The sequence below is a fragment of the Lemur catta genome, chromosome 17, assembly GCF_020740605.2.
Source record: "Lemur catta isolate mLemCat1 chromosome 17, mLemCat1.pri, whole genome shotgun sequence".
Taxonomy (NCBI): Eukaryota; Metazoa; Chordata; class Mammalia; order Primates; family Lemuridae; genus Lemur; species Lemur catta.
Genome location: NC_059144.1, coordinates 8,649,243 through 8,674,968, shown reverse-complemented (window position 1 = coordinate 8,674,968; position 25,726 = coordinate 8,649,243). Strand labels below are relative to the sequence as shown.

Below are 25,726 nucleotides of genomic sequence, written 5' to 3'. Positions count from 1 at the left end.
GACACAAACCATGACATGCACAGGTGCCCAGGAGCTTTTGACCAGGTAAACTGTCTTCCGTAATAACCGTACTTTTAACATTCCCCAAATATTACAGAGTGCTGTCAAGTCAGTGTCATTGGCCCACATTAGGGCTGGGTTTTCTATTTTGTCATTTGATCCTAAGGTCCATACTAGCGTGCAGTCTGCATCCGGGAACCAGGCAGAGCCGTACACGTCCACACCCCTCAGTGCCAGGAACCCTTTTCCTGGGTCTGCCATGGGGTGATGCCAAAGTGCCCCCGTCCTGCAGCAGACACGGCTGCCAGCCCTGCCCTCGGCCCTGCCGTGTGCGGCCTCTGAGACTGTCAGAATCAGGAGTTAATGAAGTCCAGGTGACAGCATCTGAGGCGCACCACTCTTTAATCTGCTGCACCTGTCAACCTGTCGTGAGCGAGTTTACATTGTTCCGACGTGACTGGTTCTGCACAAAGACCGAGAATCCTGCTCTCTCCTGGCTGTGTTCGAGCAGGATTCTCCCGGCCTGTACAGACCTCTGTTCTCCAGGGCCATCCTCTGCTTTGCTGCATTAAGTATTCCACTAGTCACCACTTGCACCTCAAAGAATTCCTGCAGTGGACCGCAGCTGACCTCACGCTCGCTGGGGCCGACTGGTTAGCATCTTAAGGACCAGTCACAGGGCTTGTTGAACAGCACCCATGCGGCCTGTTGAAACAGCATTTTCTGTAAGCTTTACTGTCTCAGCCCCATTCACTGCTCCACCACGTGGGGCCTGTCCTCTCCTGGCACTGGACCTCAGTGGCCAACCATTACCTGCCAGGGAAATCGGACCTTCAAGGAGGTGCAGGGGCCCTGACCCCAGGGCGCCTCCCTGTATGGGCTCTAGAAGGTTGGTCCAGGCCACCTTCTCTGGGATTTACTTCCTCCCTGGCTGTGTCCCCACTCAGACTGGTCCAAATTTCCAGCATGTGGGGCTTGGCTTGCTGACTGACATCTGTCCTCTGTGCCCACTGGAACCTGGTGCTCCCCAAATCCCAGCAAAGCTTCTCCTGCCGTAGGAAGGACACTGACCAGCCTGTTCCCCCAGAGCTGAGGTCCCACCTAAGGAGCACTGGCCACAGTTGTCACGCTGGCCCCTGCTTAGTGCCAGACGTGCTGAATCTTGTCTCGGGTAATCACAGTGACACCACCATGGAGAAGCAACTGGGCCTGCTCTTCGTGCTCAAGGAAACTGAGGCACAGAGAGGCTGGGTAATTTCCCAAGGGATAGGGGTGAGCCAAGATTCAAACCCGGACACACTGACTGCAGATCCCCAGACACCGTCCCCTGACCCTCGGTCCCCGTCCACCCTTCCCATGCTGGCTGTGACTTGATTTCCCCTCATCTCAGCCTCTCTCCATTTCTAAAATGCCACAGGCGTATCCCATCCTCGTGGGCTCATAACTGCTATTTTAGGTGAAATAGTCTCTATAAATAAAAACCAAGAGTCCGCAAAGGCAAGCTTCACATGAAGTACTCTAGGAACTATGATGTGTGTTCCCTACTCAGGCATGGGAACAAACCCATCACCCCCCAAAAGAACCAAACCAAAGAGACGTTTCCCTTGGCCTTTCCCTCTCCCCAGTCACTGCCCAGAGCAGTGCTGGATGGAATGGAAAAGGACTGCCCTCGGCCCCCAAGTCACCCTGGAGGGCTCCCCACTGCCCCTCCTGTTACATGTGGGCACAGACGGACCCGACTTGGAGGGTCCTGGACAAAGCAGGGGCTCAGACATGCCGTGGCAGGGGCTGCAAACCCAGCACCTGGCCTGCTCGGTGAAGACATGAAACGTCCCATGAGGCTTCCTAACGAACCCAGGGGCTGTGGTTAGCCCTCCCCGTCTGACTTGGTGCACGTGTCTGTCTGTGTACCTGTATGCTGTCCTCTGGCTCAAGGCCACCTGGCTCCCCAGGGACAGCTCCCTTTGTGCAGCAGTGATGCCCACCGAGGTGGGGGGTTTGCTGTTCAGGCGATGTGTATGTTTGCATGTGCATGCAAATGCCTGTGTATGTCTATGTGTGTGTGTGTATGAATGTTTAGGTGTGGTACACGTGTGTCTGTGTGTGCATGTGAGTATGTGTCTCTGTGCATGTATGTTTGTATGGTACATGTATGTGTCTGTGTGTTCATGTGAGCATGTGTGCATGCATGACGCGGGAAGATGGCCCTCATATTTCTAGACCATTGCCTTCTAAAAGAAGCTGTGTGTCCAGTTCTGGGTCAGCCTCCACAGAAGTGAGCCTTGCTGACCAAGGAACAGGGCCGAGTCACAGCAGGGAAATGATGACTAACGGGGGAAGAGGCTTTTTACACAGAACAGGTAGTGAGTCCTGCCACAGGGATCCATGCCCCAGTCCAGAACTGATGAGGGGGGCTGCCCCTCCACCCAAGTGCCCCAGGATGGCACCAGGCCTGGCGCTAATGGCAGGTACAGCAGGGGTGTTTCCAACCCAGAGTCCTGGCAGGAAGTCTCCTTCCATATTTAACTTCTGTTCTGTGAGTCACTCACACCTTGGTCCCACTTAGCTCATCAGTGACACCTGGGCCTGTCTGAGGTGTATGGCTCTCAGCAAAGCTGAACAGAGACTCACCTTCCTAGGCAGAGCCACACGATGCACAGGGCACGGCTCCTCTGGTGCCATGTCCACAGGCCCCGGCAGGACAGAAGAGGCCTATCTCTCGCCAGCTGGTCTCTGAACCCTGGAGAAGAGCTCAAGGTGGATGAAGTGTCCCCACCATATCTTCGTGCCTGTCCAGCTGGCCTTACTTTTGTTCTCAGCACAAGGCCAGGTAGCGAGAGCCACAGTGAGTTACAAACAGACATCAAGGGCGTGTGAGAAAGGGAGGCCACCCACTAGACACTGTGCTAGGCACTCTGCACCCACAGATGAGTGATGTCTGTCTGGCTCTGCACGGCTGCTGCAGTGTGAACGCGCCACCTGCACGGTGCTGTGCCTCCTACAGGAGCTCGAGGAGCCCGGCTGAATCATGCCCCACATTTCCTCCCTGCAAGAGCAATAAATGACCTGCTGAATTCCCTTCCAACATTTGCTCAAGGGCTGAATTATTGAATTGAGTATAGATATATATTTTTACGCAGGGATATTTCCAGTCCATTTTTTTCTAGCCATGTGTTATTACTTGCTGTGTAACAAGCCATCCTAAGAGATAATGGGTTAAAATGGAAGCTATTTTATTTTCTGGGTCAGCAGGTGGAACTGGGCTAGGCTGGGCTGGGCTGCTGGGTTCTTGGCTGGTCTCTCCCGGGGTCACTAGTGCTGCAGTTTCCTGGGGCTGAAGGGCACACAGCAGCCTCACGTGGGTGGCGGTGAGTGACTGCTGCTGGCAGCACCACGCTCAGAACAGGCCGTTGCCTCTTGCACTCCCTTGTGTTGGTCAAAGCTGGTCCTGGGGCCAGTCCAGACTCAAGGGAAGTGAAGTGGGCTCCTCTTCTGGATGGGAGGTGTGGCAAAGTCACAGTGCAAAGGGGTTGGATGGGGGCAGGAGAGGAACCGTCACAGCCCCTGTTTACAAACACATCATACAGGACCACAGATTCCAGAAAGAAGGGAAGGGAGATTAGCATGCACAGATACATACACACACATACACATATGTATCCATACACGTGTGTGCATGTGGGGTGCATTTCCATGTAGGTATGTGTTCACTTATTTATTTAGTCCCACTGCATGTCAAGAAGTATGTTAGCAGCTAGACCCTCTGCAACGCTTTCCCTCACATTCTTTGAGATATCAGCACTCATCGCTAGCTTAGGAATGGAGAAACCAGAGCAGAGAGGTTAGATAACCCCTGGTGCCACCGGCGTAAGGGCAAGAGCTGGCGTTTTAACCCTGGTCCCTTCCGAGCCTGGCTCTGGCCTCTTTTCAACACGTACATCCAATAAACCCAGAAGCACAGCACTCGCCAACTCCAGTGCCGATATCCTACGTCCACGTGTTTGAATAAAGGGATGGTAAGAATTTGTTTTTATTATATTGTTACATAAGATAAACTTTAAGCATATTATACTTCTTGACCCAAAATCTAGGTTATACAAGTTTACTTAAGGCAAGTAGAGCCCTACGTGACAGTCTGGAAGCTCTGCGTTGTCAACAGCTCTAGCTGGAGCAGTTTCTACCCTCCCTTGGCCCAGACAGGCACAGTGCCTCCCACACCCGCCCCGTACCTACCCTCTCCCGCCATCTCGGCCCCTGACTCCACGGCTGCTCAAAGCGTGGCCTCCGGGCCAGCAGCACAGCCATCACAGGTACTCAGTAGAAATGCAGGTTCTCAGGCTCCAGCCCAGACCTGCTGGGCCAGAACCTGCACGTCCGCAAATCCCCAGGTGTCCCGTGTGTGCATCCGAGTTCGAGGAATGAGGCTTTCACGGATTCCCTTCCCACAGCTACCTGAGAGCGAGGCCTTGGCAGGCCTCTCACTGAGAGGAAGGGCACACCCCCTGGCTGAGTGGGGGACCCACCACTGGATGTCAGCCCTTCCCCTTGCCCACCTTTACCTGGAGGTGGAAGAGTTAAATCCTCACATGCACCCTGTACTTTCTTAATACCAAGGGTGGCCCCAAAACATAGCTGGGGCAAAAGGTGTCTCCCTGGGATCTCTGTCCACCTTTCCCACTTCTCCCCTTGGCCTCAGATGTGATGTCTGGGGCAGCAGCAGCCATCTAGGAACCAAGAGGGAAAGGCCACAAGGACAGCAGAGATGGAGCCCCGACTCTAGAGCTGCTTCGTCGGCACCTCCTGACTCCACCAAACCCTCTCAGGTGGCAACAGCAAACCCTGGGGTTTGGCCCCTAACAATATCCAGCTGTGCTCATGGTTCTGTCATCTGCTGCTGCACCATTCCTAACCTACACACACATTTGCTTAAAGAGTGCTTTCTTTAAAGAAAATGGTACTGTACAAAATAAAGAAAAAGATGGAACAAAAAGAAGGAAAAGGGCAAAAAAGATCTAAATTAGCTTTGCCACTGATTTATACATAAGTCTGGGAAAGTCATTAGACCTACAAGGACCTGAAAGTTCCAATTTTTTCCCACCCCTCCCTTCCATCTTTTGAGTAAAACTCTGGTGAGTGAAAGAATTACATGAAATTCCTATGAGCTGGAATTCCCTCATGTGATGACTAACACAGCGCAGAGCTGGTACTGTTAATCTAAGTCCTGGTTCCTGACTTTCACGCCCAAGTACAGCACCACACTCTAGAATATACTTTATAAAGCACAATTTGACAACTAAGAATTTATACTAACATTGGAAGATAATTAAGACTATGTGTCTTAGTCCAGTTTATGTTGCTTTAACAGAATACCTAAGACTGGGTAATTTATAAAGCAAAGAGGCTTATTTGGCACACAGTGAGGCTCAAGGGCATGGCCCTGACTTCTGGTGAGGGCTTTTGTGCTATGTCATAATATGGCTGAGGTGAGAGGGGAAACAGACACATGTGAATAGGGACCAAACTGAAGGAGGAACCTCACTTTATAATAACCCGCTGTCTGGGGAACTAATGCATTCCCAGAGAACTAATCCACTCTCACGAGAGCAAGAACTCACTACTGTGACGACACCAAGCCAGGCATGAGGGACCCACCCCATGACCCAAACACCTCCCACTAGGCCCCACCTCACAAGACCACCACATTGGGGATCAAATTTCAACATGAGATTTGGTGGGGACAAACAAACATATCCAAACCATAGTACTAGGGAAAATCCATATATTATAAAAATAGTATCTGCTAGCACTCTGGGAGGCCAAGGCAGGACGATCACTTGAGGTCAGGAGTTTGAGATCAGCAAGAGCGAGACCCCATCTCTACTAAAAATAGAAAAAAAAATTAGCCAGTCAACTAAAAACAGAAACAAAAAATTAGCCGGGCATGGTGGCGCATGCCTGTAGTCCCAGCTACTCGGGAGGCTGAGGCAGGAGGATTGCTTGAGCCCAGGAGTTTGAGGTTGCTGTGAGCTAGGGTGATGCCACGGCACTCTAGCCCAGGCAAGAGAGTAAGATTCTGTCTCAAAAAAAAAAACAAAGTATCTGGATAATTTTTTGATAAGAAAGCGTTCTATTTTTCTTTTTTCTTTTTTTTTTGTGATCCAAAGACCTACTGTGTGTACAGCAAGTAATCTAGATATTTTATTTTTTATTATTTGTTTCCTATCATGTTTTCTAAAAGTGGACATGACAACATTTCCCATCCCACGTCTATTCCATGATGTGGCCTTGATACTCCTCTCAGTGAGAAATGGCGTCCCTGCCTCCCCCCTTGAATCTAGGTGGGTCTGAGACTCACACGTAACAAAGAAATGTGAAAGCAGTGATGTTATGTGAATCCTGAGGCTAAGTCAGAAAAGTTTGTGCAACTTCTCTGTTTTGCTAGAAAACCTGAACTGGAGCTCCGAGCTGCCACTTCAGGAGTCCAATACCTCAAGGCCGCCATGCTGTGAGGAAGCCCAATGTAACCCATGTGGAGAGACCACAGGGAGAGCTTCCGCGATTACGAAGTTACCTGGCCGGCCCCCAGTGATTCTAGTCTCCCACTCCTCTGGCTCCAGATACCCACTGACTGCACCTGCGGGACAGACTGGAGCCAGAAGCACCCAGCCAACCCCTCCAAACTTCCCAGCCCTCAGAAATGTTCATACAGTGAGATTTGGGGCACTCTGTATACAGCAATAGGCAGCCAGGACCACGTGCAACTGAATCTGACTCCATCTACTTTTCTCAAGTGGTCGCCTGGATCTGAGTAAACGCCAGTGGTGCAGACTAGGTTCTGAAGCCAACTAAAATTCCTCATCCTCAGGACCCCCCGGCGTCTTGGACCTCTGACCCTCCTCCTGTACCCTCTGCCCGGAAGACCCCTTCTTTCTACTCCTCCAGTCTAACCTTCACACTGTGAGTCTAGCTCAGTGTAGCCACAGCATCCCCACCACCCCCATTCTGGTTAGGGGCCTCTTCCCCACATTCCCGCAGCCCCAGAACTCACCCTTGTCATCATACTTGGACCTGTGTCAAGCAAAGTGAAGCCCCGCACCACCAGGCAGGGCCCTGTATCTCTGAGGTCTTACACCAGATGAAGCGAATGCTAGATACACAATACGTGTTGAATAAACTACTTTTGAAAGTGTGTGCACTGTTTTGAGGTTCAGAGCCAAGACTGCTGGCCACAAGAAAGAGTGCACATACCTGCATACTCAGAGGAGAAGGACTTCCTCAGAGGGGAGTCCTGGGTGTGAGCACAGAGCGGGTCTCTCAAGAGGAGGGCAGGTAGCCAGGGGAAGGCAGGGAACAGCAAACATTTAGCACATAATATATGCTAGGCACAGGATGCAGGAATATAGAATATGATTAAGAAACAGTTTTCTAATCAAGTCAGAAGGAGAAGAGAAAGATAATGTCTAAGCTTTTATTTTCTAAACTTAATAAAACAGTAATAAATGATCAAGTTGAAAATCAGAAAAGTATATAACAAAGGGAATAAAATCCATACGTAACCCCTCAGCTGGAGCTACTCATGGTGGTGTCAGGGCATCTCCTCTGGTGGTTCCCACACTGGCACACTCCTATGTGTGTGTGTGTGTGTATGGCACGCGTTGGAAGCCCGCTCTGTCACACTGCAGCCTGACTGTGCTCTGTGTGCTTTGCACAAACACCCTTTACTCAACTTCCAGGAGGACGCAGGTTTCCCACTTCCCCACAAGCAGGTGTGAATGAACATGTAACCAAAAAAGTGTATCCAGACCTCCAATTATTTCTGTAGGATAGTTATTTGCTCAAATCGAATTTTTTAACTGCAAAAACAACACATTTATTTTTATGAATTCAAACCATCCTGTAGAAAGTAAAAACCATGGAAGTTCCTATTTCCATTCTACTCCTCATAGCTACATATCATGAACAACTTGGGGAGTAGCTTTCAAGAATCACATAAATGCACATATAAACTCCCCAGAGAATAGCACATTCATAAAAACTTTAAACATATTTTTCTCTTTCTATCCTCATTAGTTTATCATGGACATTTGTCCATATAAATACACACCAGGCACAGCCCTGGCCAATGTCTCAGGGATTAACTCTACCTCATTAAAGAACTCTTGTGATACCTGCATCATATTTAACCATCCCATCTTGGTTTTTCTGATATTTCATTACTTTAAGTCAAGATGCACAAACTTTGCATTTATCTTAGAACAGCTTCTTAGCAGCTCAGTTATGGGGCCAAGGACATAGGGGAAAGGCCTCACAATTTCACAGTAACTTGTCAGACCAGACTCAGCCTCCCAAGAGATCCCAGCACCTGCCTGGGTGCCCTTCCAGAACCAAGCAGCTCCATCTCTGAATTGATGCAATTGTTTTGGAAGGAAGATGGCTCTTCCTTAACTTCAAAGTGCATTTTCACAATTGCAAATGAAGATGAACATATATTTTTCCATATACTTACTTATTAGTCATTTCCACTTCCCTTCTCACCTTTTTCTCCCTGGCATGAGCTCAGTGTTTAATCCGGTTGTTAGTATTTTCTTATCGTTTGCTCTGTGAGGATTATTAAGCACTTATTAATTTGTTCCAAATGTTTATTTCCAGATTATATGCTTTATAATTTTGTTTACAGTGTTTGTTAAGCAGAATGTTTGACATATATTTAATCTTCACCAATATTTTTCTCATTTGGAAATACTGGGAAGACACCCAATTGCAGGCTGAAATTATTCATGCATCTTTTTATATTTATTTATTAATACCTTTTATATTCATTCAGAAACGTTTATGATGCGGAGAGATGTAGTTTGACTCTATATGCCAGCAGCCTGCTTGCTTGGAGCCCCTGTTGGCTAATCCAGCAACCCCGGGCTACCATGCTGCCTTTACCACACGTCTGAGCCCTCTGGGCTAGAATCCCTTTCAGAGCTCTCTGTCTGACCTACCCATCTGCTTAGAAGATTGAATATGGACACAGACTCTTTCACACGCCACCCTTACAAAAATGGGGTCTAGTGTGCCTCTCAGTGATGTGGGGCTGGCTCAGGAACTGGCTTCCAATCAACAGAATACGGTGGAGCTGACGTGGGGTGACCGCAGAGATGGGTCAGGACAAGCTTGCACCCTCAGCTTGTTCACAGTGGCTTTTAGAGCAAGGAGCCTCAAAATATGAAGTCTGAGGCCACCATGCTATGAGGAAGCCCAGGGAGCGTAGGCACTCGGGGTCCAGGCTCCAAGTGCGCCCAGCCCAGGCCCAAGTGTGCGAGGGAAGAAGCCTTCCGAAGACACCTGCCCCGGCTACCTAGGTCTTCCCAGCTGAGGCCCCAGAAGCCACAGAGCAGAGATACACAGTCCTCAGCCCCCACAGGAGGGTTCAAATTCCTGACCCACAGATACATGATAACCAGAATTGCCGGTCAACTATTTGCCAATAACTAGAATATTACCGTTCCAATTGATGTAGGGTTTTTTTTTTTTTTTTTTTTACTGTGGCAAAAATATATACAAAATTTACCATCTTAACCATTTCTTAGTATCTAGTTCAGTAGCGTTAAGTATATTCACATTTTTATGCAAGGCATCCGAAGAACCTTTTCATTTTACAATTGTAAAACTCTATTCCCATTGAACAATAACTCCCCCTTTTGCCTCCCCCAGACCCTGACAACCACCACTGTACTTTGGCTCTGAGCTTGGCTACTCCAAGAACCTCATACAAATGGAATCACATGATATTTTTCTTTTTGTGGCTGGCTTATTTCACTTAGCATATGTCCATAAGATTCACCCATGTTGTAGCATATGTCGAATTTCTTTTTAAGGCTGAATAATACTTCATGGCATGTATATATCATATTTTGCTTATCCATTCATCTCTTGATAGATACTTGGGCTGCTTCTACATTTTAGCTATTGTGATTAATGTTGCTGTAAACATGGGCATGCAAATCCCTTCAAGACTCTGCTTTCAATTCTGTTAGATATAAACCCAGAAGTGGGACTGCTGGATCATATGGTAATTCTATGTTTAATTTTTTTGACCCATATTATTTTCCATAGCAGCTGCACCATTTTACAACCCACCAACGTTGTACATAGGTTCCAATTTCTTCACATCCATACCAACACTTGCTGTTTTCTGGGTGTGTTGGTTTTCTTTTTTTTTTTCTTTGTCAGTAGCCATCCTAATGAATGTAAGGTCAATTAATGTAATTTTAACACCGGGTTTTATTATCTGGTAGAATATTTCTTCATTTAAAAAAAAAAAACAGCATTGCAGCCGATTATACTTTCATGAACTTTTGAATAATCCCGTTAAGGTCAAAGGGCAATATAACATCAGCGTTCTGACTGAAATAACACTAAACCTGAAAATTAACTTGGAGACAATAATGATGTTGTGCTACTATTGAGTGTTCCCATCCAGAAACACGTTGTTACTCTTCATTTATTCAAGTATTCTCTCTTGTTCCATGAATAAATTTTTATATAGTTCTTACACATTTCTTGCCAAAGTTATTTCTTGGTATCTCATACTTGAGTTGTTCTGCTAAGGCCACACCAGCACCCAGGTGGGCCCAGGAACCAGGATGCCTAGAGGTGGGAATTCTAAACTTGAAGGAGGGATGCCAGGAACAGGTGATGGCCAGGCTGAGCCTCCAAGAAGATTAGCAAGAGGCAGCCAACAGAAGACAAGGAGGCATGAGCTCACGTGTGTGTGCAGGCACATGTGCATACATTTGTGCAAACCCATGTGTGTGGTGAGGACAGGAGTGACCCAGTGCTCTGAGGACCTAGAGAAATGGCAATGAAGAGGGAGGGTAGACAGGAACTGTCATGGCTGCCTCGTGTCTAGGCAGCTCTGCTTTTTGGAAAGCAGCTCTTCCAACAGCCCCATGGGCCGAGGGAAGAAGCACGTGGCAGCAGACAGGCAGACCCTGCAGGAAGCTACTGAGACAGCCCAGCTGAGTGTCTGTGTGGGGCTGAAGTGGAAAAGATGCCAGGGAGGGTGAGAAATACTTAAATCTTATGATGGGGAAGAGGTGAGAGCACAGGAGGTGAGAGGTTTTCTGTGTGGATTTCCGGGTGACGGGCATGGCAGGGGAGGACTAAGGGGCTGGAGGGAGCAGCAAAGAAGGGGTTCACTGAGGCTGATGCCCCAGGGCCTGGGGGTGGAGCCTTGGGTAGGGCTTAGGGACAGGGAAAGGAATCTGGGAGCCAGTTGCATATAAATCACAACCCAAAGCAGGAGCACAGGATAGCTCCATTAGTAAGAGTATGTGCTGAGTGTGGGCCCGCCCCATCCTGGCACAGGAGGCCTGGTCAGCAGAATCCAAGGAGGCTCGGGCTGGGGAGGGCGCAGAGGAGAGGGATGTGCCATTGGGACCATGCCCCCAGCCATTCTCCAGGGCCAGTGAGACTCTGGTGGAGACAGTCCCTCTGACTTGGGCCCCCAAAAGCAAGTGGGTCCATCCTTGTCTTACTCTCTAAGAAAGCACCAACTTAGTCTTAAGGAAAGATGTGAGCAGTTGGCAGAGTCTAGCTCACCAAAATATATTTCTGTAATATATAAAACTCTGAATACAAATTCCAGGAAGACCAGCATTTCTGGGCAATGTCTGAGGAGAAAGAACATTTCCATTTTCTGGGAAAAGTCTTATGCTGAGGGAAAGACAAGAACACAGTGCCCACGAGGTCCTGGCAGCCGACCTGCTGTCCTATTTAGTTTACTGGGATGTTCTCTCTAAATGTCTGGGGCCTGTGGCATTCAGGGGAACGCATGTTTCCCCTCTGCCTGTATGTTCTGCAGAATTCTGTTCCGTGGACTTTTCCAGGTGGGTGATTCCGGCCTGGCCTATGCCCAGGTCTCCGCTGGCTCACCGTCACTGTTTGCTGACTTGCTATGGGTGCCACCCTCCAAGGAAACCACCTGCAAAGCACAGACGGAGAAACGACCTAGTTACATTTTATCCTACTTGGAGTTTATTATAAAATGGAACTGTCTGGATCTGTTTGTCTGTCCAACTATTGCACAGGATGTGTAATTGTCCTAACATTATGGTAGGTTCTAGCAATGCCAAGAAAACTGAGTGCAGTAGGATGAGAAAATGAATGAACTTTAGAGACAAATGCAAAAACAAACAAGCCTTGAAAACTTGGGTTCCTGAGCCCTGGCTCTGCCTCTGACATCCTAAGGTCAGCAAGTCGGGTCCCCTAAGGGTCTCTGTCACACCAAGTACAACACGGGCATCCCAAGACTTCGCTGAGGAATCACATGAAACAACAGACACATCTCAGATCTTCACTCCTCCCTTCTTGGTGTTGCCACACCGGCCTGGGAGGCAGACAGTGACAGCAATAAGCCCCAGTGGTTGGAGCTTCTGTTGGTGCCCCTGAATCACCTTTTGACAAGATATAAACAAGCTGTGCGAGCTTTAACCTGGCCCCTCAGATGTGAGCTCCCTTTACTTCCCCAAATGCATGACCTCACCTCCATGTCATCCAGACACAAGCAGAGTGGGGCCACCCCTCCAAGGCAGCCAGGCAGGCTTGGTTATGAGGAGCCAGCCTTCAGTGTGACCACCTGTAAGAGGATGAATGTGGAGTCCTGTCCAGCCAGAGAGCCAAAACACGAGGTCAGTAAGGCCAGAAGCCCACATGTGTGTCTTAGGTACAGACAGGTTGGTAATACCTGGAGTCTGTAGTATGTACAACCGTGCAGAGGTGCTAGTGACTGCAGTCTACACTCAGCCCCTGTGTCCTTCTCCCTGAGCCCCGCCAGTATGCCACAGCCTCAGTCTGGGAGCACTAATGCCCCACCCGCCAAGCCCACGGCTCCTCTACCCCAGCTCATGGCACCTGGACTGGCCTTCTCCATGATGCCAGGCCACTGCAGCCAGAGCCGTGCGAGCTGCATGCCCCACCCACTCTCACAGTCTCCTGCCCTCCCTGGCACAACTTCCCTGCTCCTGCAGGACCCCCATTCTCTCCTTGCCGGGCAGGCTCCTCCAAGTCCCTTCACACCATGCCCCTCACCCAGAAGATGGAGAGACCCCTTTTCAAGTCAGAGGATGATGTCTGGAGAGGTTGAGCTTCTTTCTCCCCATGGGCCAACAGGGGAGGCCCAGGAACATTGATCCTCAGTTCAGAGTGGCCTGGTGGGAGCACAGGAAGCACAAGACTAGGGTCCCAGGCTGGAGGCAGAACTCCCCAGCTGGTGGTGCCACGGGAAGGACTTTGGGAGCCACTGGAAGGGCCTGCAAGGTGTATCTCGATGCCAGTGCCACCAACACCTATGACCCTGACAGCCAAGAGGGGACCACCCAGTGCCAGTTAAGGAAAAAGCTATTTGAAGCTGGACACAGTGGCTCATGTATGTAATCCTAGCACTCTGGGAGGCCAAGGCAGGAGGATTGCTTGAGCTCAGGAGTTTGAGATCAGCCTGAGCAAAAGCGAGACCCCACCCTACTCGGGCATGGTGGTGGGTGCCTGCAGTCCCAGCTAATCGGCAGGCTGAGGCAGGAGGATCACTTGATTTGAGCCCAGGAGTTTGAGGCTGCAGTGAGCTATGATGATGTCAATGCACCCTAGCCCAAAGCCCGGGTAAGAAGAGAGACTGTCTCAAAAAAAAAAAAAAAAAAAGTTATTTGTCCCTTTTTTTCAACCTCTTCTCCTCCTGTGTCCCAATGCTGGGGGAGTTAGAATGGAAGAGCTGATGAAAGCAGATGTGACCCTTCCTAGAGGACAAAGTTCCTCCAACCCTGGGAGAGGTAAGTCTCAAATGGCATGTAACTTGCAATTCTAGAACAGACTAGGCAACTGACTATCGGAATGTGACCAGAAACCTCTGTAAGTGCCCAGGGGCACTGCAAAAGCTGGAGGACAAGATGAGTGGAGGCAGGGCAGTGCCAGAAGGGTTACAGCTCAGTGTTCTGGTCCAGGGGTCACCAGGAAGCCCTCTGCTCCTACTGTCTATGAGTTTGGCTGCTACCATCCTAGGGGCACCTTGACAAGGCTGGAGTGGCAGCACAGCTCAGCTGGCAACAGCCAGTGCTGAACTCCGAATGGGATGGTGTCACCACAGTCACTGGATTTGGGGAGCTTAAGGACCAGGGAGGCGCCAGTGTGGCATTCAGAAGCTTCAGCTTTCCACAATGGGACCCTGGTGCCATGGTGAACTGGCACATTTGAAAAGGGCCCTGCTCTGGCAAAGAAAGAGGGTATCTGAGGCTGGGCCATGGCCAAACACCAATGGAGGGAGAGCAGGACCACCTGGTCACCACTCAGCCCTGCAGACAGGGCAGTTGCTGTGATCTGGGATGGAAACGCATTAGGTATGTGTTTCCTGGAAAGGCACTTGGCAAATCAGCAGCTCAAGGCCCAGTAACAGGAAAGGAAGCTACATATTCCTGCACATTTTGAGTCAATAGATATATTTTATCTCTATGGTTCTAGAATAGACTGTGATATCCCAAAATATATCCAAGGCTCCTATTCACAGCTAATACACCCACACCCAGAATATTCAGATTAGCAAGTGTACCAATGAATATTATGCAAGAAGACCCAGACAAGCCAGGTCAAAGCAGATGGCAGAAGGACTGAGATGTAGCTAGATAAATACTCATTCTGAACAAAGCAAGAACAATGGACTGGTTACCCCACATGCGAAGGTGTGATACTTCCGTCCACAGCTTTTAAAAACTCAGGATGAGGATGAATGGCAGAGAATGAACTTAGAAATAACAAAACAGATTGTTTCCTTTTGCTTAAAATTAGCTTTTAACAAAAACCTGTCTTTGTGAGGGAATTTAGAGTACTGTACTGTTATCAGAGTCCTGAAATGAATGAACTGTATCTCTAAGCTTAGTACACAAGAGAAAAACCATAAAATACTATGCAAGTTAATCAGCTCACAGTCTTTGTTGTGGAACTGCTTGTCTTTCTTGGAAAGGAAAGGAACTGGGAGGGAAAAGTGAAGAGGGGACTGCATGTGAGCAAGAGACATCTGCAAGCATGTCAAGGCTGAGTTAGGACTGGCAGGAATGCCCCGTGCAGGGTCCTCTCGTGTCCTCATGCGTACAGGTTGGGGGTTCCAGGAGAGATCTGGAGCAGGTGAGGCTCTTAATGCCACTCTATGACAGTCAATTTATGACTCCTAGACCAGGCCAGACCCCTTGCTTAGATGGCGTCTCAGATACCATGCACGCTGTCTGCACGCTGCACCATGTCAACTCTCCTGACCACCCTATGGGCACTGTGGCATTATCACATGGCACACTCAACTGGTGAGGACAAGGTCTCTTATGAAGGAGACAGGGGGTGATGGGCTGAGGCTGAGATGGCAGACATGAGGGTTGGTTATAGCAGTGCATATGCCTTATTAAATGCATTTTCAGACACTGCAAATAATAAACAGTAGAATTGGTGCCAATCTTTTGTAGGATGAGTTGAGGATCCTTGGGGTATACCCTAGAGCTAAAAGCCCGGGCCTGCCCCTCAGCTTTGCTACTGGGTTTCCAATCTCAGACCCAGGACTTAATCCCATCCTGATCTTCAGAAATAAGCCCTGTTATTCCAAATCCACACCAGCTGAGAGTCTGCACCACCTACATGTGAGGACCAAGATCACTGGAAGAAGTTAAAAACTGCATCTTGTACACACAGCAGAAGAGTTTCTACACCATTTCATTTCTTTGCTCTTCTAAGGGGTGTGGGGGTGGGGTCCCAAACATATTTGAGCTAAGTACTTATCTCCCTTTCAGAAATATCTTGTTTAAAGTTGAGGCAACAGAATAAAACTTTTGTGGTTCTAATTGTCTGAAATGTGTTTGCTTTTCAGTTTTGCTTTGGACACTGAAGTTTTCAGAAAGAGGCAGGGGTACGTCTGAAAGCGGCTACCCAATGAGGTCAAATGACAGATTACAGCTGAACTTGTTGGGGACATCATAATTGTTCAAAGCAGTAACTTTAACTAAGTGGGCCTTTTTGAAAGACCCAGTTTACAATCCACCGAAGCTCTCTCTCCCTCAGACTCACATCCCCTAAATGCCACTACAGTATTAAAAATGACTTCTATCAGCACAAGAATATGTTAGGAACTAAAAATTTTTTAAAGACGTTTTCACACTGAACATTAAACTTGAAAAACAAAATGTCTTCTTATCTGTAATAATGCTCATTGGACTCCTAGATAAATTCTTTCAATGGCAAGTAAATATGTAAAGTTGTCCCTTGGGTTGTGCTTTTAGAAGCAGCTTTTATTTTCATTATTTTCTGCATGTGTATAATGTTTCCTGGTTATGTTGTTCTTGGTTCTAACAGTTATTTTGGGTCCCAGTGTTTATTTGTTACTGCTGTTCTTTAGTGTCTTATTTTACTTTATTTTTGGTAATTTAACAAGTCATATATCATACAATGATTTAAGATGATTTAGACTTTGTCATCTAAACCATGTTTGCCATTTGAATCATCATGTATTATAAATGGTGCCTGGTGGTTTGTTAGTAATCTATTTTAAAATGTTTTTTATCTTAAAGAATGTATCACATAACTTTCATGATGTAATATGAATCTAAATGTATTAGTACTTATGATAAAGATATATCTCATAAGCTATTGCTCACATGCCTGTCCTATACATTCCCTGTAAATCCTTGTCAGAGATGACCATTTATACTGTCTATATGACTCAGATTCCTATGGGTGGGTTCTTCTGCCCCAGGTGAACCTGCACACACTGTCCCTGTCTGTCTTTTGTCAACAATAAGTTGTAGGATGCAGGTACAAGGAAGGATCTGGGCTCATTTTGTTTTCTCAGAATGACACGTGAGTGCAAACTTCAGTTAATACATCGAAGTGTCCTGAATCCAGAGTCTTCGTCACTTAACAAATTGTGACAATGATAAACATTTTGTTTTCAAAATCTGGAAAGAATGTGGTTGGAACATAACAGAATCTCAGAAACATTAAGTGATTTGTTTAAGATTATTCAAGTGGCAGGCAGCAGACCCAGAGCTTGAAACCTGTGAGAACACAGGGATACCGGAAAGTCCCATGCGGAGTGAGGGGCACCTACAATCCACACGTGTCCCCAGCGCATCTCCCCTCCACACCCAGCTGCAGCCAGTACCTGCCAAGATGTACACAAAGCAATAAGCATCTTGTGTGGGTGCCTGAGTTATCACAGCTGCTCTTTAAAACACATTCATGAACTCTCAGGAATAATTTGAAATGTGTAAGTATCTTGCACAGAGAATGTTGAAAAATTACATTTGTTCAAACCACCCACTGCTGACTTCATTATTCCAATTTTGGTGACATGGATAGAGACCTGGTCAGCCTATCTCTAATGTCTTGAAAATTTCTGTTTTTTTGACATTTGACACAATCCCTCCACTGTAGGTGATGCTGGGCCAAAAGCTATGGCTCCAAAAACATCTCATATCAGTGCATTTCTGCAAAATGATCTTACGTGACTTTTCATTGAAATGACAGCTGTTTTGCTACTCATTTACCTGCGATGTTTTGCTGGTGCTGACAAATTATTAGTAACACCTCATACTTCAGTCCTTGCTACCTTCACTAACTCATTAAAAGAATTTTACCGGTAATATGCTATCTGTTCAAACTAGGGGGCACAATGTTGCATTCAGTGTGAGTTGTCCCTGTGAATCTCCATTTTCCAACCTGCAAGGCAGGGTGGGGAAGGAGCCTGCAAAGGCCAAAGTGAAGGGCACAGAGCCATACTGTTTCACCAAAAGACAAGGTTTTATTTGGGGGTAGAGTGAGGGGACTTAAAACCGCTCACCCACAAGATGGTTATTCACCTTCCAAAAGACTAACTAAGGATGCCTTTAAATAGTGCACCTTATAAAGGTATTCAAAAGTCTAACTGAATCCTCTAAGAATATCATTGACAATTTTTAGGAACAGCTTTTATATAAAGGAAAAGTGCAGAGGAGTGCAGGATGGGAGGGGGATGTTCAAGGGAAGACATCCCCTCCCCTGACTCTGAGGCCTTCCCCCATGCTATGCCTCTTCAGCCAGCAGACGTCACATGTGACATCAAACTTCAGCCAGCAGATAGCCTCTTCCGAGGGCAGATCAGGTGTGACCACTATGACGATCAAACATTTTCCGATTAATAGATGAAACATTCAATACTCTCCGACTCAGAATAGCACCGACTAGTGTCTCAAATAGAAAACTTACATAAGAAAATAACTTTGTATTCTTTTGTAATAGTAACAACTCTCTAGAAAATACAGGTTAAAGTTAATGCGAAAGATGAGTCAAGTCCACTATACATTTTTAATTTATGTCAATGCTAAATGTAGACGTTAACTGGTTATGATTATGACTTGAGCTTTAAAGTTTTATCAAAAAAAAGTTATTTTGCCTATCATGGTTCAACTGGAATCTTGTTTACAACCTGCACACACATTAGTATAAAGCAAATCCTATTGTTAAAACATCTCTTTTCTCAGGGTCTAGGGCTCTCTCTCCTCCTCCAATATTCCCCACTACCACCACCAAATGCCTCAAGGAAAGTTTTCTTTTTCTACCCCAAAATAGAAATGGGAGGGGTAGCTTCATTTTTATTTTAACATCACCTACATTCCAATGGAAATCATTAAAAATAGTCATTACTGGTGGTTAGGTGAAATAAAATGAAAGGTCATCAGCTGCACATACACAGGGATATTTCTAGAGGTGAAGTTAGCTTGGAATGGGTTTTTTTTTTAATTTAAATCAATGTGATATGCTATTTTTAAGGAATTTATTTTACTGGATATTGACAAATTATAATTTATATACTTATGGGGTACAAAGTGATGCTATGGTATATGTATACAATGTGGAATAATTGATTTAAGCTAATTAACATATCCATCACCTCAAATACTTTTTTGGACTGACTCAGTTTCGAAATCCTTCAACAACATGGCCTCCAAAACTCTCCAAAAGGTTAATGACGGAGGTAACTGGGTGAGCGGGTACAGGCAAGTTCTGTGTACTTTTCTCTGTCTACCTTTATGTACCATTGAAAATTTTCCATAATAAAAAAGTTTAAAAATAGGTTTCTCCATGTTTTTCCTTTTTTTTAACAAGGCCCTCTTGATTATGACGACTCAGTTTTCATGCAGGAAGTGGGGGCAGGGTGGCAGAGCGCACCGGATCAGCTACAAACCCACCTCTGCTCCTCGCACAGGGGCCAGGGCTGGCAGAGGGTGGGGAGGGAGAAGGGAGCGGAGGGCGCGTCCTCACGTCCCACAGGCCCCGCACCTGTGGTCTGCTTCTCCAACAAGACACTCCACACAACCGCCAGACACACCGCAGGCAATACATCCAAAAATTCGGCTCCAGCTTCTTCCTGTCCGCACCAGAACGGACATCAGACTGCCGCCCGCCCCCCCTCGGCAGCTCATTTTCACTTTGGCTGCCTAGAGGATTTCGCGATTCTGACCCCTCTTCGAGGATCACTTCCTAGCCCCGACGCCTGACGGCCGCCCCTGCGATCGCACCTTAACAAAGAAAAGTTGGCTCGGTCTGGGGTTTGTGGTGAAGCTGCTCACCCCACAGGCTGCAGGTCTGCGCAGCACACCACCTCTCCCTTTGGGGCTCTGACCAAACACGCTGGGCCATAGGAGGGGGACAGACATACCCAGACAGCGCGCCCCCACGCCCTGATAGTAACCAGAAAACGGAGCCAGCGGGTAATGACCAGCCCACAATCCCACGAAATCAGCCAGCCAAGCCTTCGTCCGGCATCTGCTGCACTAAACGAGACGTGGCGAGGGAAGGCGCAGGCACCGGGTTTGAGCCAGGAGCGCCGCGGCGCCAGCGCATCTGACGCCGCAGGAGGACTGCGCGCACCTGAAGAGTGGGTGCCAAGCTCCCAAGCCTCTGCGTGCAAGGAGACCCCAAAATAAAAAAGTACTATCAGAGGGTCCCTTCCTTTTGTCTCTCAGAGATGCCAAAAGACCCCGCCGGCACCCTCCCCAAAGCTCAGCTGCGGGCGGGCGCCCACTCCTCTGGGGTCTTGCGGAAAGCGCATAGCGACCAAAGCCCCTTCCCTAAGAAAAGTGCCCAACTCCGCCGGTGATCCATTTTCTCTCCTCACTGCTCGGAGAGTGCACATGAAGAGGCAGAAATCACTCCTAGGGAAAGCGAACCTAAAATTTGAACCCTAAAAGCGCATCTGCGAGCTCCCATCTGGGCGCTGGGGCCGGTGGCTCTCAAGGCTGCCGGCTGTCGCGGCTGCCAGGGGCCAGACAGCGCAAAGGCCGGTCTTGCCCTGGGCGAGAAAAGGGGCACCAGGAGTCCCCGCCTCCGTCTCAGTGGCCGGTAGGGATTCTCCATCCCAAGTGCGCTTGCACCCCTGCCTTCCTCTGCGCTCCGCGGATCCAAGTCCGTTTTCCTTCCTAGTCCCAGATGGACCTAGGTCCCCAGCTCCGCGGCCGCCCCGCTCACCAGCCCTAGCTAGTCTCCTCTGGGTCACTCCAGGGGGTCACCCGAACCCGCAGAGCCCAGGCTGGCCGCACGCCCCCACGGCCCTGGGCAGTCTGGCTCAGCTGCGCTCCCACGTCTCGGGCTCAGCAGCTCCGACTGACTTCGCACAGCAGCCCTCCGCGTCTCCCGGGCGCCCAGGGTGGCGAGGCGCCAAGGTGCAGCCCCGGCCGACAGCACCCGACCCCTTCCTCCGCATATTCTCGGTCAGCTCAGCTCTCCCCTCCCGCCCCGCGACCCCGCGCCTCCGGGGTCTCGCCGCCGCGACCACCAGGACTCACCGCGGGCGCCACTCGGCCGCCGGGTCTGCGCGCTCCGAGGCGGAGCCAGGACGCCCGCTCGCGCTTGGGCCGCCTCCCGCGCCCGCCGCCCGCTCGCAGCCCCCGCCGCGCCCCCGCCCCCTGCCGGCCCTTCAGGCCGCCCCCGTCGCCGGGGCGGTCGGCACTTACCTCCGGGACAAGGTGACCCGGCTGGTGAGCCCAAGCGGCCGCCCGCGCGTCTCCAGAACGAGCGAGCGTGCGGGGCGCGGGGCGGTGCGGCGCCCGCCTCTGCTCCTCAGCTCCCTGGCTCTCTCCTCCTCTGCCCTCCCCTCCCCTCCCCTCCCCTCCCCTCCGCGCCGCGCCGCTCCCCCCGCCGCTCCCCGCCCTGTGCTCCCGGCTGCCCCGCGCGTACCGGAGCGCTGGGCACCGGGCGCGGGGCAGCGGCGGCCGCCCGGGCGGCGGGGAGCCGGGAGCGGCGGCGCCGGGGCGGAGCCCAGTCCTCTCGGCCCCCGGGGAAGGAAGGGGTGCGGGGAGACTCCCTAGGCGCGCGCCTAGTCGGCGTGTTGGGCTGGGGGCGCCCCAGGGCGCGCCGCTCCTCTAGCAGAGCCGGGCAACGAGGAGGAGGAGGAGGAGGAGGAGGAGGAAGAGGGAGGAGCCCCGCGAAGGTGGTCACCAACTTTGCCCCAGGCCAGATGGGCCCTCACGGGTGGTCGCGTCTGGAGGGTGGCTGGGGCTGCATTCTGGAACTGTGAGGGCAACTGGGGGAGGAGGACAGCTGCGGGGGGACTTGGAAGACCGGAATTTGCCGCCCGACTCCGGGAAGCGATGGCTCCCCTCGGTCCTAAAGGCCTCCCTAGGCTCCGGTTCGGGTTTAAGGTTCTTAAGGACCCACTTTATAGGTCCGGCTAATGTTCAAGTCCTGATCAGCTAAGCCATCGAGGCGGAAGCAGGCGCAGGGTCAGACTCCTGAGACCCCTCAGCCCAGAACCAGCCTGTTGTTGGCGCTTGGCAGGCCCTCAGCAGTTGGAATTGCTGGAAACTAGGGCGGCGCTGGAGGGGGCAGGGAGGCGGTGTAATGGTGGCGAGCAGAGTAGGTGGAGGGGAGCCGCGGAAGGCCACCTACCAGGACAGTCTGCACTGCAAACACTGGAGAAGGAAAGGAGGTGGTGTTTTCATTTGAGATTTCTTAGAGAATGAACTATAAAAGAAAGATTTAGGAGAAATGGGTGGGGGTCAAAAGTAATTTAGAAAGAAAATCTGTGCACCCCTGTTTCAACACTAGACAGAGACCGGCCACAGGCCCAGTTCTGCCACCCCAGGCTCGAGACCTGGTGGTGGTCAAGGCTGGTTTCCCTCCCTGGTTCCTAACCCTCCTGGGTGCAGAGCGCTCCCTCCTGCCTGGTAACTGCCCGTTTCCCCGGAGAAGGCACTGTGTCTTGCCCAGGTCTCCTCTGGTGGATTTTGCACAGGGCAGGATTTGGTGGTGATGCAAATTTCTTCCTGTGTTCCCTATGAGGGGACTCTTGGCTTCTGTGGAACCTCAGCAGCCGAGGAGAATGCTGACGTTCAGAGTGCCACCGCAAGGAGGCATTCGGGTGGAGGAGCAGGTCAGTGCAACCAGTACCATCTGTGGTTTGTATTCGTCCATCCCCGTCCTCCATCTCTGCGGCATCACTGGGCACAGCTGGGCTTTCTTCCTCTAAATCTCCAAAGCTGCAAAGCTGTGGTCTGGAACACTCGGAAGGGCATTTTTCATTTCTCCTATGTAGGAGAACTTCTCAAATTGGAAGAAAATGCCACCTGGCCTTAGTAAGTAGCTTACCATTCCTGGGTCCTGTCCTCAACAGAGTATTTTCTCATCTAAGCCATTGGGCTGAGCAAATACTGTTAAGACACATTTGAGGTGGAGAATCATGATTTCACTTATCAGCAGAAGGAATTGAGGTTTAAAAAGGTTAATTGAGATTTCTATAACCACCCAATGTGCAGGAGTAGCCTGAAACCCATGTTTCCTGCATCTGACTGAGTCAGTGCTCAGTTGCTTATTCAGCCTTTGGGTTGAATGTGGAGGCAGGTTTTGTTTTGCCAAGAGAGCACCTGCCTAGGCTGCAGCCTGGACTTGCATTTGCCTCTAGGGTACTGTTTGAATTTGAAAGTGGACTTTTCACCTTGTTGAGTGCAGCATAAAACATGGCCCCAGGTCACCACTGATTGTGCTCCCTCCAAAAGTGAGGGTTTCAGAGAAATCAAAGAGAAAAAATGCCCTTGCAGTTGCCAGTGTTGAGTTCTTGGGGACTGTCTTCATGCTGTGGGTGCTCTGAAAGTTTTCAGGCAGATGCTTTGGAACTTTATATTATACTTAGTCTCTCCCAGGTGATGTGTTGAGCATGGATACTTTATCTTTTTGGGGAAAGATAGGCTTGCATTTTCTAAAATTTTCTAAGGCTTAGTTCTCTTAACCCGCCTCACTCAATTTAGCATTCAAACATTCACATTTATTTCTATTGTGGAATGAACATGTAACTTCTCTCTCCCAGCTGAAGGATGGGCCACTTAAGTCACTGCATTTTATACATGTACAGCTCTTTGCTTGGGCACATCCCAAGTACTGAACAAATACTAAGTGATTGACAGTTATTAAAAAGAAACCATTTAAAAAAAAAAAGAAAGAAACCATTTAGTATTGTGGTAACAAAAAAAATAGATATCTACTGATAAAAGAAGGTAGTTTGAAAGAAAAAGGGAAATCTCACAAAATCTATGTGGTGGATTTTTAAATGTATTATTATTGTTATTATTTCTCCTTGCTGCTCCCTCAGCTGCAAGATGCCCAGATGTCTGTTGTCTTTTCTTGACACCACCCCTCATATACACACATGCATATTTTAGTGTTGCTGCAATCCCAGTGGACCTTACACTTCACTGCAAAAGACGTGCACAGCGCCTGGGATTGCGTGTGAAGGGAGGGATGTTACCTGCTCCTGGCTGATGCAGCAGCTCAGGGAAGGTATCCCAGGCTCCTGGTGGGCACCTCAGTTAATCTGGAATGGCAGCAGCACACGAGGGGGGGGGCGGGCAGTTTGTCTTACATGTGGATCTCTAGTTGTTGCTTGGACTGCTATCACAACTATTATGCTGTGATCTAGCATTAAAATAAAGGCTTTTAAGGAAGTCAGTCAGGAGCTGCCATGTGTCAGGCAACAGGACACAGCAGAAATTGCCAAGTCTCCTGGAAATTGGGTAACCTTCCCAACAATGCTTATCTCTTAGAAGAGATTATAGAACTTTCAGAGCTAGGAGAAGTGGGTGTGGCCACCTCCTGTGTTGTGAAGAACTGTCACTCAGGTGCCCAGCAACCTGTCAAGCCTTCCAGCCAACTTTCAGGAGAAGCTGTTACATGCCTAGACATAGGTAATTTGATGAGAGGAAACACAGATTTAAGAGCCTTTCAAATAGAAAATACTCCTCAATATGTCTTGAACTTAAAAGCTTTAGACAGTGGGATTACAGAAAGCCCGGCAATGCTATGCACAGCGTCTGGGGGTTAGCGGTGCTCGTTCAGAAAGCACCCGTAGATCACCTGGGCAAAATGCTCAGCCTCCAACGTTGATTATATTAATAATACCAAAATCACATACACAATTTTAAAGCTGTGCACTTAACCTTTGTTAACTAAAAAAACATTAATTAACCGAGGCTTATACTTTTGAAAAAGGAGAGCTTTATTTCTCATAAAGGGTAGCAACCTGTTGGGTACCCATTCTAACAGGTTGGGAAGCAGAGCCCCAGCCAGAAGCCAGGCACATGTGCTTCAGAGAAGAAACAAAAGGCAACAGGAGTTTATACTGAGTGGGGTGGTCAAATATACTTATTTAACAAGCTATAGGAGGAGTCATGAATATTTATGAAGGGAAATCATATGCATGTAATTGTGTTTTATCTATCCCATCCTGGCATGGCTGGAAACTCGGTTTTAAGGTGTTTCTGGGACCTTCTAGGCAGAGAGGGGTCCATTGAGTTAGGAAAGGGCTTAGAAATTTATTTTTAGTTCATACCTCATTTTTTTCTTCTCTTTCTGCCAAAATCTTTTATTAAATTGTCTTAACTGGATAGCATTCAAGAATTGGAAAGCTGCAATGCCTTGTTAAAGTTGAATCTTGTTGACTTAGAAGGATAGAAAGATAATCATTTGCATGTTCAGTGTAGACATGATAAGCAAGGCTCAAAGGAAAGCATGAGTTGCTATCAAAAATAAAGGTAAAGAGATTCAAAACCTAGAAAAATGTCTGAGATGACGTTGACATGAGAGTTTCAAACAGGAGAAAAGCTGCAAAAGAAGGTCAGAGTGTTAGAGGGGGATGGGACCTTGGCAGTCACCCAGTCCCACCCTCTGCATCTGCAGGTGAGGAAACAGTTCCAGGGACGGCCCAGGGCCGGGGCCACTGACTTCTAACATCGGCAGTCTTGCCTCTGCATCCACTGTAACACTTCTGAAACAGTCAAGGGAGAGAGGAAGCTGACATGTCCTAAGCAACCCCTAGTGTGCTGGTGTATCAGTTATCTATTGCTGATAGATAACGAACTACCCCAGAAGTCAGTGCCTTAAAATGACAACCATTTATTTGCTCACAATTCTGAGGGCTGGCGATTCAGGCTGAGCCAGCTGAGGTGGATTGGATGCCTCTGTGCTGCAGGGTGTTCTCTGGGTCACACACGCATCTGCAGTCAGCTGGCAGTCACGTGGCTGGAAGTTGGTTGGCTGCAGGCTGTAGTCTCTCCTCCTCCTCTAGGCTGGCCCAGAACTCTTCACAAAGTGGTAGCTTCAGGGTGCCCAACAGCAACACAAAAAGTGCCTGACTTTTCAGGCTGACATCATACTGTCTTGCTGACCAAAGCAGGCCAAGTGGCCC

The 25,726-nt window shown here is 48.9% G+C and overlaps 1 protein-coding gene across 2 annotated transcripts in view; it reads right to left on the bottom strand.

Moving 5' to 3' along the window:
- Positions 1-21,142, bottom strand: part of SYNDIG1 (synapse differentiation inducing 1) — a 165,669-nt gene extending 144,527 nt beyond the window's left edge. The window contains exon 1 of one of the 2 annotated variants that reach the window (XM_045528472.1): positions 21,006-21,142. The gene's annotated coding sequence lies outside the window, so the exon portion shown is untranslated. The remainder of the gene's footprint in view (positions 1-21,005) is intronic. The other variant, XM_045528474.1, reaches the window with a different exon arrangement.
- Between the last annotated feature and the right edge of the window lie 4,584 nt (positions 21,143-25,726).